We start from the raw sequence: 19,596 nt of genomic DNA, 5'->3' as shown, positions 1-19,596 counted from the left end.
CCTTCAGTCAGCTAAAATTAAAAATGGAGTTGAGAGAGGGGATATGTCCATCTTTTATGTCCCTGTGGCAGGGTGGTCACCCTGCCATGCCTTGAAGGGCTTAAAACAGCTCTAAGAGAAGGCTATAGCTGGAGGAAAGCTAGGCTGATTGGGGGAAGTAGCCACAGGTGGGGCCACACCCCAATCAGGCCACAGCTGGCCCTATAAGAGGGCTGTTAGCCAGAAGCTGAGACAGATATTCTCTAGCTACACAGAGAGAGGAGGACCTGGCTGCTGGGGAAGCTGAGGAGGGTACCCAGAGCAGAGCTAGGGAAGCGCAGAGGGAGCTGAGGAGCTTCAGCCTAGCAAAGCCCCAGGATGCAGGTCAAGGTAAAGGCCCATGAAAGGGTACTAAGGCTGCAGAGGAGCTGCCCAGACCTAGACAGAGGCCGCTGGTCTGACCCCCCTTGCTGATGATGAGTGGTACAGGCTGCCCCAGGGAGCGGGGGCTAGACGAAAACTGACAGTAGCCACTGAGGCAAAGGAGGGTTGGGGGTTCCCTTGAGGAGAGGACAGGACACCCAGACTGAGGGGGTACTGCCAGGGGCAGAACCCTAATCTGGAAGGACACAGCGGGGTCCGGAAGGGGTATGGGGCCAGTCGCAGGCGAGACACCAACCGGCAGAGAGCGCTCCTGGCTGAAAAGAGCTGATTCCCTGGACAACCAGCAGGAGGTGCCACAGCAGTGAGTCGTCACCCTTGACAGTCCCCAAGAATATCAAACTTCTGGGTTTGAATGGTATGCATTTAGGGCAAAGACCTACCCTTACCCTGTGTGTCTGTAACTTAAAGCCCCTTGTATCTGAGGTCCTGATCTATCTCCCACTGAAGACAATGGGTCTCTTTTTTTTCATCTACTTTAATACACATAAGTTATCATTAAAGAATACAGAAAATAAAGGAGCACCCCCTTCTGCAGGGCCTGATCCAGACCCTATTAAAGTAGTATCTATACTGCTCTAAGTGCTGCACAAGAGTCCTGTCCCTGCCCTGATGAGCTTGTAATCCAAAAAAGATGAAGGCAGAAAGCGGGAAACGGGGTCTATAAATCAGTGAGCGAGCTTGGGTGGTACTACAGATGTTTTTTAGGGGCCTTTGTTTTTTTTTTGTTTTGCTTTTTTTAAAATTATGTGACACAGTACAAATGGCAGGCCTAAGGAGAGGCAGGGAGGGTGATTGTGTGTGGGCAAGGGAATGGGAAGATTTAAAGATGGAAGTGTGGTGAGGAGCATGAGGAGTAATCGATCGATCAGTTATGTCTACAGTTCATATGCAACAGATGTGAAGTTACAGCAATGATAGGTAGTTGCAAGAGATGTCGAGGTCAGCTTCTGCTGTTGATCTTGGCTGATGAGTGGGAGCAACTCTGGTGGCTTAGGTCTTCTAAAAGCCTCCCCTGATGGCCCTTTCTACTCACCTGGACCACAGTGGGTGAGAGGAGTGGAGAAGTCTTTTCAGCTACTTCCCAGGGCTGTAGAATAGATTTGGTGTGTGGGAATAAGGGAGCTATCTTGACTGGACTCTGCCCATGCCCTCTGCTACTCCTGCACGAAGCCAGCAAGCAGAGGTTACCAAATAAACAAAGAAGGGAAAACAAAGTAACAGAGTAAAATGACAGAGGTGAGATTAGGTACTTATTAAGTCCTTAATAACACAACATCCCCATTCCTTGCAATCATGGCTAGCAATGTCTTCCTTTCTAGTCCCCCATTCTTGCTGAACATGCAAGAACTGGTTGCAAGTGGGAGCTGAGGTGGTAACACTTCATTGTAAAAATCCTGGACTTCTTAGAGTCTAAGCCATGACCTCCAGAGGAATGTCTGTCTGTGTTTGGAAGGGAAGGTAATCCCTTCCCTTCTGGACATACTCCTGTGCATATGTATCCCTCTTCTGGCTTGGCCCTGATTACCATGACACTGTACAATATGCCAGGCAGCCTATTTCTTTAAGTACTTTTCTTACTTTTAAGCATTTTTTCTTATATGCCCAGAGAAGACAGATGGTCATAAAGTGCAACATATAAGTGTTTGGGAAGTTTCCATTTCTTGCTCATATATTTTGTGGGAAAGGGTGACGTGTTTGAACATAAGTTACACTTTTTATTAATTATGTACCATTATATTTTATGCACAACTACTCTCACTACTCTGTGCTAAACTTATTATTGAGGCAATAACAGATGGAAAAGAAGCATTTCCAGGCTAATTCAGAGGTTGGCCATCGTTGCAATAGGAGGACAGCAGTTTAACGGCAACAAAAAGCTACACATCTCTGGTCTTTACTAATTTGGTGGGAAACTTAAATGAGAATGTGGGAAGAGGATTTCCATAAAATGTCTAGTGGTGATGCCAGTTGGGTTACAATAAAAAATGTAGAAGAACTCTACTTTACTTAAATGGAGCTTAGATGCTATGTTTTACATATACACACTATAGTGGCTGTTTCTGCCATATTGTTTTCAGAACAATAACATAGTTTTGAATAGACAAGTGAGAACAGCTCATCTGTTCTGTGGCCTAGCCTTTTTCTAATACCTCATACCTAAGGCTACGATTTGGTCATGGAGGTTGCGGAAGTCACAGAATCTGACTGTGACAGAAGTCACGAAGAGGTGGGGAGCTGCAAGGGTATCCCGCCACCTTTGACAGCCCTGGCAGCTCCCAACTGCAACGGGTGGCAGGGTACTCTGCAGCTCCTGGCTGCCGCAGGTGGTTCCTCACTCCCGGCCACAGCAGGTGGCGGGGGAAACCCCCTAACTCGCGGGCGGCTGTGGGAGAACCCCTGAGCTCCTGGCAGCCAGGGGTGGCCTGGGAACCCCCAAGCTTTTGGGCAGCAGGAGTGGCGGGGGAACCCCCAAGTTTACGGGCAGTGGCAGGAGCGCCCCCGAGCTCCTGGCAACTGGAGGCAGCATGGGAACTCCTGGGCAATGAGGGAACTCACAAGCTCCTGGCCACCAGGGATGGCGGGGGAACCCCTGAGCTCCTCCATGGTGGTGGCAGAAGATCCCCTGAGCTCCCAGCTGCCATGGCACCTGGAGCTGCAAGCGCTGTGGGTACCTCACAGCTCCCGGCCCCTGCAGGCAGCTGGGAACCCCCAGAGCAGCTGCACCCGTTCAGGCGGTGTGGGGACCCCCAGACTCCCATTTTGTTCCAGACATTCTTAGTAAAAGTCAGACAGGTCACACTTCCCTGAATTTTTCGTTTTTGTCCGTGACCTCTCCATTAATTTTACTAAAAATATCCATGACAAAATCTTAGCCTTACTCATGCCCTTCACTGGGACTTTTACAGTATTTTTGCTTCTGCTACTTTCAGCACAGTCCACTGCATATCCACTTTGATTCTTTGTAGGAAACAGCCCTTTCATTCCCTTTTTGCCCTTTCGAATATGAACTCGTTACATTGTTGCATAAGGAGAAAAACAGTAATGTCGCTGAACTGCTTTTCTGGGCAAGTTATACAATGTACATCAAACAATGTTAAGCTCGTACCTAGACATCTCATTTTGCCCTCAGCTCATTTTTCTTGCTTTGTAACATCTACAGCCCGGACAATGTTTACATTTACTAACTGAACAGATCTTAACACAATCCACCAGTTAACTGTGTAATTCTGTCAGAATTCCCTTACACGTATTCTCCATTATTTACCGACATAATTATAATAGGTTTTTAACTGCTTCTCCTGATCATTTAGAGTTTTCTTTATTCCTCCAGTATTCTCTTCAGTGACCTCTACCCCGATTGCTTTAGTTAATTTATTTTTACTTTGTTTATAACATCTGTGAACTCCCAATGAAAAAGTAATTGTTTGGACATGATGGTTTTGCTGGGAGACTGTTTGTTTTAACAGTTTAAGGTGAATAGAAAGTACATAGAAAATAGTGTCTCAACGTCCAAAGCATGCAAAAATAGATGTTAGGACCCACCACTCTTTCTGTAATCACTAAGGAGCAAAGGGAAAATGAGGAAATGAGATGTGGGGGCTGGAAACTATTTGAACAAACCTGTAGATGGAGGCTGGAGCAGAGATCAAGGCCAAGATTATAGAGGGGTATGGAACAAAAGATACAGAGCTGAAAGAAGACTGAATAATCAGAGCAGAAGGCTTGGAAAGGAAGAGGGGGTTTTTCTCTGAAAGGAAGGCTGTCATAAATATAAAGGGAATAAATATAAAGGGTAACACCTTTAAAATCCCTCCTGGCCAGAGGAAAAACCCTTTCACCTGAAAAGGGTTAAGAAACTAGGATAACCTCGCTGGCACCTGACCAAAATGACCAATGAGGAGACAAGATACTTTCAAAGCTGGAGGGGGGAGAAACAAAGGCTCCCTCTGTCTTTGTGATGCTTTTGCCGGGAAAAGAAGAGGAATGGAGTCTTAGAACTTAGTAAGTAATCTAGTTAGATATGCGTTAGATTCTCTTTTGTTTAAATGGCTGAGAAAATAAGCTGTGCTGAATGAAATGTATGTTCCTGTTTTTGTGTCTTTTTGTAACTTAAGGTTTTGCCTAGAGGGATTCTCTATGTTTTGAATCTGATTACCCTGTAAGGTATTTACCATCCTGATTTTTACAGAGGTGATTCTTCTACTTTTTTTCCTTCAATTAAAATTCTTCTTTTAAGAACCTGATTGCTTTTTCATTGTTCTTAAGATCTAAGGGTTTGGGTCTGTGCTCACCTATGCAAATTGGTGAGGATTTTTATCAAGCCTTCCCCAGGAAAGGGGGTGTAGGGTTTGGGGAGGATTTGTGTGTGTGGGGGGGGGGGGGGAAGACATTTCCAAGCGGGCTCGTTCCCCGTTAGATGCTTGGTGGTCGCAGCAATAAAGTTCAAGGGCAAAAGGTAAAATAGTTTGTACCTTGGGCAAGTTTTGACTGAAGCTGGTAAAAAAAAGCTTAGGGGGTTTTCATGCAGGTCCCCACATCTGTACCCTAGAGTTCAGAGAGGGGAAGGAACCTTGACAAAGGCTAAGTGCATGTTGTCTTAAGAGAGTGATGGGCTTTCACAGAGGAAGAGAGAGAACAGTAGAGAGGGCTAAGAAATAAAGCAAAAGATCAAACCTGAAAGAGAGAGCAAGGGACAATGTATCATGAAAAGATCCAACTAAGGGGTCTGGTCAGCCAGGGAGGTTCTAAATCAGAGACTTTTTTTGCCTAAAATATGATATAAAGCATAGATCTTGGAAATGGATCCATGAAGGCATATCCCTTCACCCTATGAAGCCCCATTGACTTCACTGGGGCCATGGGACTCTAATTACTTCTAGTTACAGGATCTGGCTCTCTTCCCTGCACCTGTGACTTTAAATTCAAAATGTGGTTAGCTTCTAGTAAATGTAATTACTGGTCCTAAGAGCTGCATGATAAAGGCCTTAAATAGTGATGATAGCTTCTAAATTCAAGGCCAGGTCCCCATCAAGTGCAAATCACCATTGCCTCAATAATGTGAATAAAATGACAAAGATTTACGCCATCTGGGAAACTGTCCTGAAATATTTAATTACAATGTTTTTTTTAATAAAATAAAAAAAAACATAATTTGGTAAAATCATATGGAGGCTTTTGAACAATTATGAAGTCTTTGAAAATCCCACACATATCTTATCCCCCAATAAAGCCAAGATGGAGTTAATATGATCCATCTGATTAAACTTTTTATTATAAAGTATATGTGATATGTTAATGTTTAGTTATAAAATTGTAATGAATGAAGCTACAATCTGTTGATATAGAAGTTCTGAACCGTTTTACAACTGGACAGTTTAGAGCTACTTATTCTTTAGTACTGGATAATATAACCTACATCATAACTATTTAATATTTTTTAAAAATAAAAACAAATTCTAAAGAAGGAAAGAGTGGGACTGGCAGTTTCAGAGAGTAGAAATGATAGCAAATATTGGAATAAAATTCTGATGTATCCGTTTTTAAATAATTTGTCTTTGTATCTTAGTTGATATCTATAAATGTATAATGCTGTCTACAGTACCTCACAGGTTATGTTGAGGCTTAATTAATGTTTTGACAACATTTTAAGATTCTGGAAAGGAGTTATAGAACTGCAAAAATGATGCATGTTTGCACACAGCTACCATAGCTATGAGCTGTCAGTCAAAAACATGACTAAGTGTGGATGATTGTCCATCAGTTAATGTTCAGTGCCTATCCTCCTAGTTTTAGTTAAAATGATTGAGCAGTTGAGAGCCTCTGACCTCTGTCAATATCTCTGATCACTCACAGCAGGACTTCAGCAGGTGTATGGTATTGATTCCACTGGTGGACAGTCTTCAAATACATAGATGGAAAATATCAGCTCTGCAGGCTTGGCAAAATTCAATTTTTATATAATTTTGATGGATAATATTTTTAAGCATTTTTCTACTTTTATCTATTTAAATTTTCATGGTTGTGGGAAATTGAGTGGGTCAGATAATTATTTAATGATAGTAGATGTTGGGATTCAGAGTTAAATGTTTGACAGTTAAAACACAAATTGTCAACATCACATGTCAAAATATACAAATTAAATATCCTTTAATCAAACTCTAATAAGTTCTTAAGCAGCATTTTTTTTGCGCCTATCTGTAAAATTTGATTATTGATGAAAATATCTTGGTTGGTCTGTGTGTGTATGGCAAAATTGACGTTTAACGACACTTACTGATAAAAATCTAATCCTTCCAATCCTACCTATCTGCTACCTTTATTACAACTGAGCATGATTTGGCTCTGTCATGTCTGGAAAGAGTAGACTGAGTCAGCTTCAATCTCTTCTCCAACCATTCCCAAAGGAAGACAAGGCAGGTAAAGTAATATCTTTCATTGATCCCAAAGGGTCACTGCTCCCTCTGCCTTGAGAATTTTTATCTGTGAGCCACAGCAGGGATCAGCTCTGCCTCTCATCTTACTCAACATGTATGGAAATCCCACGGGGGAGATAATACGGTGACATGAACTTCAGGGCCAGCAATATACAAATGACAGGTCTAAACTACCTTCACATACCAAATACAGACAGCACCTTCACCTGCCTGGAGAGTAGCTTACTGAAAGTGGACTCTATAAAGATACAGGTGAAGTATGTGAGAAGAGGAACCTATCTTTAAAAATTGGACAAAATCATATCCCTCTCAACAGAGCACATCTGCAGCCTTGCTGTGAAAGAAGCACATATTGTCATGGGCTCCTTCTTGCAGCCTCAACTGCTTCTGCATAACTAAATGGTATATGAAGCCAGAAATACCTCTTATCATGTGCAGTTGCCCAGGTGGCAGTATGAACACAGGCTTAGCTGCCTGGATCCAGGTGTTTATATCTTCTAGCCTCAGTTACTGCAGCACACTACACAAAGAGAGAATAGAAAATAGCAGGAAAAATCTTCATTTGGTGCAGTTCTAATATTAAGAAAGTAGAATATTTAAAAAAAGGAAAAAAAATCACCCTTTACAGAGTGCACATTTTTGGGTTTAAAGTCAAGCTTCCATCCAGATGCTACCTGTTGCACAATGGTAATGTCAGTAGCAGTGCCCTACTACCCTGTGTCTTTGAATGTGTTAGGGTTCCTTGGCTAAGGGGTAGGAGACTGCTTAAAGCACTTACATGTTATAACTGCAATAGGTTAGTCTGGGAAATATCTCTGAGAGAGAAAAGACCAGGCGGTATGATTTCAGACAAGGTTTCCTGGAATGCCATTATGAATGCGTTCAGTAGAAACTTTGTAGAGTGCTTTTATAAAGTAATGTTTACATCTGAACATGTACAGCTTTTAAAATATAATAGCAGTTTTGAGCTTTGTCGTTGTGGTAGATGAATGGATATATTCTGAAGTATAATAGGAAACATATACTATATTTACAGTATGCTAGGGAAAAGAGGTATTCAGAGTGATGATTCAAACGTTTTTTAAAGAGAAAAATACCGGCCCTCACAACTATAATATTCAATGAACCATTGTATAAACTTGTAAAATGATTAGTCCAAATCAATCTATCCTTCATTCAGTGATGGATAATTATTTTAGCAATGCACCAGCTGTCTCTTATAAGCATATGGCAGCCAGGGCTGGCTCTAGGATTTTTGCCACCCCAAGCAAAAAAATTTTTGGCTGCCCCCACTTTTTTTTTTTTTTGTGCCTGGCCCCCAGCTCTGCCCCAAATCCCCAGCCCCACCTCCTCCCCCAGGAGTGCTGCATTTTTCCCCCCCTCAACCTCCCGCCCTAGCTCACCTCCGCTCCTCCTGCTCCCCTTAATACGCCGCCTCTCTGCTTCTCCCCCCTCTCTCTCAGGCGAGGGAGAGGCAGCGCGTTCAGGGAAGCAGGCGGAGCGGAGGTGGGGGGGGGGTGTAGAGGAACCGCTCCCCGCCCTAGCTCACCTCTGCGCCGCCGCCTCCCCCGAGTGCACAGCCGCTCCGCTTCTCCTCCCTCCCTCCTAGGCTTGCCGGGCCAAACAGCTGTTTCGTGCGGCAAGCCTGGGAGGGAGGGGGAGAAGCGGAGCGGCGGCGGTGAGCTGGGGCGGCGGGGGCACATTTCTAGGGGCTGCATGGCCGGTGCCGGAATGCCACCCCTAGACATGTGCCGCCCCAAGCACCTGCTTGTTTTGCTCGTGCCTAGAACCGGCCCTGATGACAGCCCTGACACATGTCTAGTGGGCAGTGACAATGGATCAGCAACGAACCACAACTCCCCTAGATTTCAGGATGCCTTCTGCAGAATGTACCCATTGCCTTTGGAAAGGTGAGTGAGATCTCCTTTATGTGTAATAGTCTCAGCAAGAAAAATAAGGATACGTGAAACCAGTCTTCATTTTTCTGCAGCACATGATGCCTTCAAGACAATACAAAGCAATAGGCTAATAGAAACGTTTATTACCTACATAGATTTGGTGACTTATTTAGCCTGCTAGTTTGGCTGAGAGAACATCAGCCTTTATGTCTTGACCAGATTTCCTTTAAACTTGTATATTTATGTTAAGTAACTTGATGATATACTTGCTCAAGAGGGGAAATTGCACCACTTGGAGAGCGGGGAGAATTTAACAGGAGAAAATGTTTGATTATATAAACTAGCATTTCATTTAAGACAAATATAGAAGTCCTAAATTGTTTTATCTGTGTAATGGTTGCAGAATGAGCTTTAGACCCCTTTTAGTTCCTCTCAAGTGCACCCCTCAGATGACAGTCCTCACTACCTTCACCTCTGTCAAGGCTGGGACCATGTACTTCAACCACTCTGGAACTGGCAGTTCCCCTGTTTCCCAGCCATGTTAACACACCAAGCCCAATTTTGTCTGGCACCTCTTACACCAGGGACCTATGACCAGCAGCTGATTAAAGTGTCTCAGAAACAGATTCTCCAAAACAACACATTGTTTGTTCATTCACCCAAAGGTACACAGAGATCAGGGATGGGTTACAAAACCAAAGGCCTGTGTACCTTTTTCTTAACATCCTTTCCAGGGTGGGATCAATTCCACTAAGCCCAGACTGCCCTGCAAGAGCTGAGTTGGACCAGGTGGGTCCAATCAGCTAATTGGGCTGCAAAGAGAGGAGCTTGAGGCAGTTAGAGAGCTCACCTGTGAGAGACAGACAGGGCTTCCTGTCAAAGACAGGAAATGGAAACAGAACAGGAAGAAGGCTGCAGTCACTAGCTGGGAGTGTTTGAGGAGCTGCAGAGACAAGTTGCCTAAAGTTACTCTGGGGAGGGAGTGAAGTTACTGGTAAACCCTGAGGAGTGGGGAAGGCCAGGTGGTATCGAAACAGCTCAGAAAAAGGCAGTAAGGTGTAGGGAATGGATCTTGGCTGCTGTGTAGAGGGTCCCTAGGCCTGAACCTGGAGTAGAGGGTGGGCCCAGGATCCCCTGCCAGCCACTGTGGGAGTGGTACTGTGAGGGAGTGTAGCAGAAGACTGCCTCAGACTGCTGGAGAGCAGGAACCTTGATTTGCTACCCCATGGATGGGGAAACTACAATAGTAACCACCAGAGGGCTGGTCATGAAGAGGACAGCTGTGTTGCCTGAGAGCCAGAGAGGGGCTGCAGAGGAGAAACTGATGTGGTGTAATTGCTGTAAGGGGCATTGGCCTGACCAGCTAATCCCCAGAATTACCAGCAGGCAGCACCATCCAGTGGTGAGTAAAGCATCCTGTCACAATTCCCTTTGATTTTAGACTTGGGTCTGAAGAATAAACCTTGCTAGCCTAGCTGGAGCCAGGTATAGGCATTCATCATGTAATAGCTTCAATGTGGGATGGGGATCGTTCATAAGGTATTTTATCTCCTTGCTCTCATTGTTTTGTTTCCTGTTTGTCTCCACTCCCACCTCACACTTAGATTTAAATTCTGTGCAGTCAGGCAGGATAATCCTAAACAACCTGACATGACTATAATAAAAAATTATGCACAACTCCCTCATTCTCCACACCTTGACTTTTCTATGTCAGTGCCTTATTTTTGTAGAGGTTTTAAGGACATAATCTGCAGAATCTGTTAATTTGTAGCTCGTAGTAATAATGTATAATATCAAACTATTGGGTTTTTCTTAATTACTGTAGTTCCCAGAGCCCCCAAATGAAATCAGTACCCTAATGTACTAGGCACCCTACAAATACATAGTCAGTGACAGTCTGAAAGCACTTACAATTAGAGCTGGTTAGAACACTTTTGGTGAAATGAAAATGCATGTGAGACTTGCTACCTTGGTGGTTGAGGGACTGTCCTAAGCTGTAGGAGACCCTGTTTCAAGCCCTTGCTCTGCCAGATTCAGAATGATCTGGAATGGAAAAACTCTACTCTGAATCAGCCAGAGCAGCAACTGGAATCTGTGTGGTTGTTGTTTTTTTTTTTTTTTGCCCCCCCCCACTCCCCACACCCCCCATCCCTGGCCAGTAGTCCAACCATCAGGCCCCTCTGTCCAGTTTTGGTCCTAAAATGGACATTTAGGCACAGTTCCCTTTTTGTGAAAATACTGGAACAAAAAACCCCAATCCTTTCCAATGTGGTATGAAAATAAAATTTTAAACCTCCTTACAATCTAAATAAAAAAGAGAGGGTGAGGGAAGGAATTGTTATTCCTATGTTTTAGAGATTCGGAAGGGAAATTTTGGTGGTTGAGCTGGTAATTGAACCCAAATCTGCGAAATCCCAGTCCAGTGCCTTAACTACAAGAGCATCTTACCTCTTGCTACACAAAGTGCTAGAATTAGAAAACAAACATGACCATTTGCTTTTTAAAGAAATATTTTTCTATTGAGTAGCACACGATATGTTGCCTTCTTTCATGCTTTAGTGAGTTACGCTGATGAGCTATTTTACTTGATTGACAATGTAGCATGTTTGTCATTTGAAAAGGAATTCTAGAGACAACATTTGCAGTTATTTAGCCAAGCAATGAAGTTATTTCAGATGTTTGTTCTTTTTTTAAATTTAGCCACAGAACTGGTATTAGTACATGTTACTAGGAGATGTGCTAAATGCACACCTTAGTCAGTCAAGCAGTGCAGCATCAGGTGTACATGCATTGAACAAATAATTATGAAAATGATTAGAACTTGTTTGACTGCTTCTAAAAGACTAGCACTTCTAAAATATGGCAATTCAGCTTCACTAATGTAGGATTGTGCAAGTGTTCTATTTCTGTCACTACAATGAGGACACTTCAATAATAACTGAAAGAGACGACTGGCTTAACAGCACTCATATATATGTGCTGCCATAAATAACATAGCATGGAAATTGTTTCATATGTTTCCATTTTTATTGAATATTTGGTTATCTACAGTTAAATAAATGACTTTACCGTTTTGACTATGAAGAATTGGTTGCTTCTTCATGATTGAGGGAAGTTCTGTCGTGTTGATTAAACATTAATAGCCACATCAGAAAGAAAGAACAGCAGCATTTGCCAGAAGAAAAAGCTTTCTCATTATGCAATTTTCATGGAATAGTCCTTCTGCCATACTTCTCCTGTGCTCTCTATTCCTTGGCTGGAATAGGTGGTCTGCTAACCTTGTGGTTGTGTTGCTGGAGTGTCTAGGAGCACCATGCATGGGCCAATATCCCATTGTGCTAGGCATTGTACAAACATCTAACAAAAAGATGGTCCCTGCCCCAAAGATCTTTCAGTCTAAGTACTGTGGCTGTATTTTTGCAAAGGGTGCAGTGGTACTCTTATGTGATTACTCTGAACTGGGCCAGATCCAAACCCTATTGAAGTCAGTGAGAGAGTCTCAATTTATTTCAATAGCCTTTGAATGAGGCCCATTCTATATTCTCTGAGGTTTATGGCTTTGTTTTATGGTGGTGCCAGGGATTGGTAAACATTGACTGGTAACTAGTTCTGTTCACTCCATGCATTCAAACTTTTGCTATTTCTTTTAACAAATTGCTTCTGACAGTAAGAGAACTAGCAATGAGAAAAATTGGGTACACCTGGGGATGAAATTCTGCCAGCACAATACAGCTGTCCAGAAAGTAAAGGTGAGTGGGAGCACTGTGTGGCTGTTGTGCTAATAGTGCCAGTATACGGATACCAATGTAGCATATGAATTTTCATGGCGGGGGGAGAAGAGGTTGGCAGCTGTGTTAGATGGCTGTAGAGTCTATTGTTAGTTCTGTGTTCATTCCTACCATGCATATTTTGTAGCAAGCAGCCCTAGCATGGAATGTCCCCCTGGACTTTGCTGTGCATGCTGGTACAGCTGATTCTATTGACGGCAGATGCATTTGCAAGGCAAATTACCCAAGAGTCGTATCTGAATCCAGATAGACATGTTGGGGATTTGACTCTTTTCTAGAAATTGTGTTGAAAGATGTCTGAGACAGCATTTTTTTAGCAGTAGTTAACAGCACTTGCATAGAGAGCATGGTTGGAATATGTGTAGTGAGCTCTCAAAGCAACCAGCCATGGTAGTGAATGTTAACATACACAGAGGCAAATGACTAAAGCAGTGGCAATTGCTGGATATTAATGTAGGTGAATGGTAGAAGAAGCAGCCACTTCTGCCTTCACAGACCATGTACATGACAGTAACATTTCCCATAAACATTACTGTCATGTCTGCTGCGGAAGTGCACTTTTTTCTGCCTTGATCTGCTGTGGAGTGATAGGGAAGTGATTTTATGTGACTTGAGCGATCTAGCTTTTGAAGCTATAACCATGGTGCTTACAGGATTGTGTCCTGATATAGGAGTTTGTCAGTAGTAAAGTTATCTCATGGCTGCACATAGGATGTTTCCAACAGATTAATTACATTTTATATAGCCCTGTGGGATGGTGTTGAGTTGTCTTTCCTGCCCCCCCCCCTTCAATTGGAGAGACAATTCCTACATTTCAGTTATTGCTGTGTTTAAGTGACTTCTTGTTGGCTACCTTACCCACAGGTCTATTACCCTGTGACAGCACAAGCCTAGAGCCATGTTATTTATGGATATGAATAGTAACCATTGACCACACTGCTAGCTCCAGGTACCTGTAGGTTAGCACCATTTGAACAGGTGTTTTTGTTTGTTTGTGGTTTTTTTTGGTTTGTTTAACTGTTTAGCAGGTGTAGTGGACCTTTGTGCCATGACTTAACAGCCCACTGATGGCTGTTCAGGTTATGTCCATTTTGTACCTTTTCATATAGTAGGGATAGCAGAGACCAACAGAGCATCTTATAGAAATAACTACACCCACTTTGTATTGCATCTGCTTTGGCTTCGGCTTCTGTGCTATAGTGGCAATCAAGGACCAGCATGTCTCCTGTACAACTGGGTTATGTAGCTAAAGGATTGCATCTGCAACTACTGCATCCCCAGCAGGCACTTTATTCAAACATTGCACAACAATTACACTAGCACAGCAGCACAAAATAGATGGAACGTTCAGGACAATCAGAAGCACTATCTGTAAAATATCAGATGAATTTAAATGAATAAGTTTATATTTAACAGTGAATGCCACAGTGCAAGTCTTTACTTCTGCTTAGAAAGTGTCTTCTTTCAGTATGTTGGAGGTGAACAAAGGCTAACCACACCAATGTGAAAAATGTTTCAAAATATATCTTAATTTCCCATTGAGACCAATTAGCTTTAATATTTAAATCCACCAAGTTTATCTGAAAATATTGTAGGATTTATTTTATCTGAGAATTATAATTCATCCCCTAAGGATTCAATTACAGATAAAGCTTTGTGTACAAGGCAGAGGATGCGTACAAGGCAGAGGATGTGTAATACAGGAGCAGCTCTGTGGATCTGATTTAGATAATGGCTGCTGGAACACACTTTCAGTTCTTTACCTGAAAATGATTCCTCTGCGTTCCAAGTGGCAAAACTAGTACAGGCAGATGTTGATTAAGTACTTCATTCATCTTCTCTTAGCTATGTCATTAGAAAACCAAAGTAACTCAGTGTCTAATGAATCTATTCATTTTCTTTAAGAGATCAGATGTAGTCCTTACTATATAACCACTTCTCCACACAAGTAAAATAAAGGTAATCTTAAACATTCTAGTTTCCTGACTGCTACATTAAAATATTTTCCATGCAAAAGGCATAAGTAAAAAAAAATCATCTGGAAATTTGGCATGTGATTTCCAAAATGTGAGGGATGCAGTCTTTATCAAACTCTGTATATTAAGCTTGAAATAGTATAGGGTGAAAAGATGGAAATAGATTTCCAGGCTGAAAAATACACAATGGGCAATATTTCCAAGAATATTTTTGCTTTGCTTTCAGTCTGTGTTAAATGTCCTCCTGTGAGGAGAACAAATAGCTGTAATTATGAGAGACAACTGTCAAAACAATGTCTTAGTCAGAGATTCCTTAGCTACATAAAAAATAAACCCAGTTTATCATGATGAGGCTCAACTCGGCAGAACACATGACTTCCTAAACCTGAGAAGGGGAAAATGTATAGATGAGTTTCCTTCATCCTCAGGTAGCTCTCCAAATGATTCAGAATACTATGGGGAACCTTCCCACTCTACACACTTTCTTAAAAATATAAATGATACCTATTGTGTTACCACTGGACCTTCAGCCAGCAATCTTCTGAATATCTATGAGGAATACAATAAATAGGAGAAAAGGAGGCAGAAGACAGGTAAGAAGAAAACATTCTTTAGCTATGCTTTTGGATTGTGCTGTTGAATAGATTTCTCCCAGCATCTCACCCTCCAAATGGTAAGGTTTGGGAAAGGAAAGCTGCAGGTCCTTGAAGAATGGAGATGTCTGGATCATTTGGAGGGAGGGCTAGAGTTAACTAAATCATCCCAGTTCTGTGCACATTCCTAGACTTGAATTCATCATTCATGGACTCCAAGACTCCAATCCACCATCATTTTGAGTTGTGTTGAGGTTCAAGCTGAATTATTCACAGAGCTCTGGTTGATACAGTTGTCTATATGGCATTTAACTTTTTTAATCCCTATAATCAGCAATAGCTGCAATTAGAATGCTGTTTGGCATTTCTACTGAGTGTACCATTCCTGTTTATCAACTATGTGGAAGATGGGAATCTTACTTAACGAATGACTGCTAATTTTCCTTTTCTACTATAGGCAAATGGACTTTTTAATAGTGCTAACTTTGCAGAAACTGTTTTGAACTAAAAGTTCAAAAGTCTAGAAGTGGATTTGGGAAAGCTAAAACAGTCTTTCCAGTTAAGGGGCAGGAACATATACAAATTCAATTTCTAGCTTTGTTATACAGTAGTTTTGGCATGCAAAGGGGGTTACATGAACAAGGTGAGCAGGTTTGAGTGAATGGTTTATTGACTTCAAAGGGATAAACAGAATTTGGATCACAAGTCATTCATGGTCATAGGCTAGGAGAATACAAGAAAATAACATTTTGTTTTGGGAGGAAGGAAAAAATTGGACTCAAATGAGATTGAAAGCTGACTAAAAAAAACTAATTTAAAAAGCAAACATTTAAGCTTTGTTTAAACTGCTTAACCTTTTCAATGTATGTTAAGATCCTAAGATTGGTTAAGGCTTCATAGAGTAACTTTCTAGCTGCCATTATTTCCTTGTTTTTCCTGTTCATTAGTGAAGAGCATTCATTTTGTTCTTGATGCAGAGTACCTTTTATATGAGCATGACAAGATCACCACAAAGGGGAAGATTTACAGTTTAATGAAAATGTGCTTTGAACCATGAATTGCAAAACACCTTTTTTGAGATTATACATACAAGCTTATCAGTATTTATTAAAGGATCAAAACCTCTGAGAGAAATAATTGAATTACAGCTTCTGTGGAAGTTTGACTTCATTTGTGTTTCCTGTAATTGGCCCCAAGACCTATTCAAATGGAAAGGCGCAGAGGTGGGGCATCAGTTACCAAAAGCCACTTTCCTGGAGCCAGAAGCTGTATGCAATACCGATCTTAAAAATGGGCTAAACAAGTACAGAGAAGAATATGGAGCACAGTGTGTGTTTAAAAAAAAAAAAATGCAGAGGCTGATCATTTACAAGTAATTAAGTCCTGTTATGGCAAAACTGTAAAGATTTAAAAATAAACCACTTAATTTGTGTATATATAGTCAGGTTCTTACCCCATGAGGAATCTGATCATTTTCCAGTAGTGCATTGAGTGTTCTGTCATGTATGGCTTATTCTCTCATCCTGTCCCCAAAGTCCCTTATTTGTGGCAGTCTAGCTTTAGGGGCATGATCATCTTCTTCTCCAGCTTTGGTTGGCTTTTTTTAAAATAAAGGGACATTTTATGTTATGTATTAGAGAGAGAACAGTTCCAGCCCAATACTTAAAACACAAGGCTAAGAAGATCTGAGGAAGTTTTTTGGACTGAACTTTGTGACCTTAATCTCTGTGGCTCATCTTACTATCTATAAAATGAGGGTGATGATTCCTTTGTTTTGGCTTTCTTATATTGTCAGCTCTTTGCAGCAGGTACTCTTACTTTGTGTATGTTCAACATCTAACACAATGGGACCCTGATCTCAGCTGCTCGGTGTGCTAATGTAATAGAGACAACACTCTTGACAAGGACACACATTTAAAGATGAGACAGACTTAAGATCAAACTAGTTTTGTAAACCAAAAAATGTTACTCCTTTTTGTCCAGAGCAGCTAGTCAATTTTCAGTATCTGGCAGGTTGTTTTCATTAGGAGAAATTGATTATGGAGTCTGGTATTTCTTTGGTGCAGTCCTGTTTGTTTACGAAGAATGTACAAAGTCCTGTTTCCTTGAACATCATAGGAATGAAACAGGAGATCATTTGTTTGCTCACAGCTCCAAGTCTTTTTCAGCTAGCACTTTACACAAATGTGTTCTCAGCATTTCTCTCAGGGTAATACTACTGGGGTGTTCTCTAGCTGTGTGTGGGGCTTCTTTGCTCCTTCTGTGTTTCTGCTGCTTCTCACTCAAACTTCACCTGCCCCTGCATATGTCTGCATAACTTAAATTTTGCCTCCTTGTGTATATGCATTATGATAGTCTTTCATTATCTTATTGTGTACTCTTTTCCCATAGGACCCATGCCTCATTCAATATATGGGATGAATGGTGCTTACACAATGAATCCCTGTGTAGTGAATGATTTTCTCTGTAGAATCTCTGCCTCATTTGCTCAAAGTGTTGGAAGGTGTGTCAAGTACAAGGTAAGGGACTATAGGAAAAGTCTTGTGGTGACTGTCCCACATGAGAACTCACTTCTAATCAGGACTTAAATTCAGCCAAAGCTGTCCAAAGAAGAGCCCTGGTAAATTATTTTCAAACCCATAGAAACCCCTTGCCTGCAGAGTGGGCACGGGGCTCTGGAAGATAGTTGATGAGAATTTAAGCCCTGCGTATAGCCCATAGAATGTCATGCTATGTGGTGCCAAGCAAATCACTTATTAAATCAAAAATTTTCGCAGGTGGCCATTAATTTGTGTCCTTTGTTTTCTATGTCCCCAACTTGACACCTGGGTCAAATATATAGAAGTGCTGAGCACTCACTATAACTTATGTCGGTGGAAACTGTACATGCTCAGCACCTCTGCAAGCAAGGCAGTGTGGCCTGGAAGACTGAGCACAGGGTTAGGATATCCTGAGGAGGAGAGCTGGTTGGGAATCTTTTGAATGAACTTTTTTGGTAAGAAAATGCTGATTCATCAAAACCAAAACACTTGCAGGAGAGAGTGAGTATTTGCTGAAAAGTTTCAAAATTGTCAGTGTCCACTTCTAATATTTCATAAATTAAAACATTCTGTTATAGGGTTGAAATGACTTTGTTCTGAAACATACATAAATTTAGAGTCGGGGAGGGGGAAGAAGGGGAAGCTTGAAAACAAAACACTTTGTGTGACCTGATCCAAACTTTCTTCATTTTATGAAAATTTTCCAGATTTTTTGACTTCTCAACCTCATTAGAGACTCAAAAAAAAAAAATTGAAATCTCAAATTCCTCTTGGACAGAGAACTGTTTTCGCATCCCAACAGTCATCCTGTGTTCTGTTCCTGGCTTTGCCATTGATGCACTGTGTGGCTTCAGGCAAGCCTCTTTGTCAGTTTCTCTATCTGTAAAAAGGAAAATAAAATCATCTTACAGTGAAGATAAATGTATTGATGTTTGTGAGGCACTCAAATTCTACTCCCATAGAAGGACCATGGGGAAATGCAAATTTCTGTATTATTACAGGCTTTGGATGGTATACAGTAAAGAAGGAAGGTATCAAAAAATGGTGCAGATATAAATCTTGAACAGCTGCCTTCTTTCCTGCATACCATCCCTACTGCTCACTGAATGAGGCAGGGTCCTGGGGGAAAAAATAGAATGTGATCATGTAACTAAAATTTAAAAGGAGTACTAATGGCACTCATTGGATGAAGTGAGCTGTAGCTCATGAAAGCTTATGCTCAAATAAATTGGTTAGTCTCTAAGGTGCCACTAGTACTCTTTTTGCGAATACAGACTAACACGGCTGCTACTCTGAAACCTGTAACTAAAATTGTATCTTAATGCATATGCACAACAGGTTGAATTAAAGTTGCAGGGGAATAACCTTAATTATTGTATTAGTTTTTGAGAGCTTACTTTGCAAATAACATGTTAGCATAGTTTTTAAAGTAATATTATGATATTTGAAACTGTTCTTGTGCTAGCAAAGGACAATGTATTGAGTTCATTCACAGTGTCTTTGTTTTTAATTACACTTAGCCAGCTTCTTAACTCATAGTCACTGAATGCAGGAAAGCCACTCAAATTAATAGCCCTGGGGTACTAATTTTTCTGGTGACATTTATATTTTGAGAGAGACTTTTATTTGTAATATTTATAGCAAATGCAAATTCCCAAATTGTGTACAAGTTGTGATGAAAATAGAACTTTACATCCATATAGGCAAGTAGTAGTAATATCAGAAATGCTTATCCAATAAGGGAATAGCTACACAAAGTATCTTCACTGACCTATTGCAACTAACCATCAGAGAGCCAATACTGAATATTCACAGGAAACTAAAATTATTCCACATGTTTTTCTTTGCATTTGTTAAAGAATGGATAGATTTCAGCAAATCATGATCTATACAATTATTGAACTAATCGTGGGCCAGTTCTTCAGCTGGTGTTTTCACCATGCT

General features: G+C 41.3%; 1 long non-coding RNA gene across 1 annotated transcript in view; it reads left to right on the top strand.

Annotated features, from left to right (window-relative positions):
* The first annotated feature begins 253 nt into the window (after window positions 1-253).
* The window catches only part of LOC122462463, a 77,670-nt gene continuing 58,327 nt past the window's right edge, over window positions 254-19,596 (top strand). The window contains exon 1 of the long non-coding RNA XR_006285004.1: window positions 254-369. This is a non-coding gene — a long non-coding RNA (uncharacterized LOC122462463). The remainder of the gene's footprint in view (window positions 370-19,596) is intronic.

Source organism: Chelonia mydas, chromosome 11 (assembly GCF_015237465.2).
Source record: "Chelonia mydas isolate rCheMyd1 chromosome 11, rCheMyd1.pri.v2, whole genome shotgun sequence".
Lineage (NCBI taxonomy): Eukaryota > Metazoa > Chordata > Testudines > Cheloniidae > Chelonia > Chelonia mydas.
Note: the sequence above shows the minus strand (reverse complement) of the source record. Positions and strands in the feature narration are given on the sequence as shown.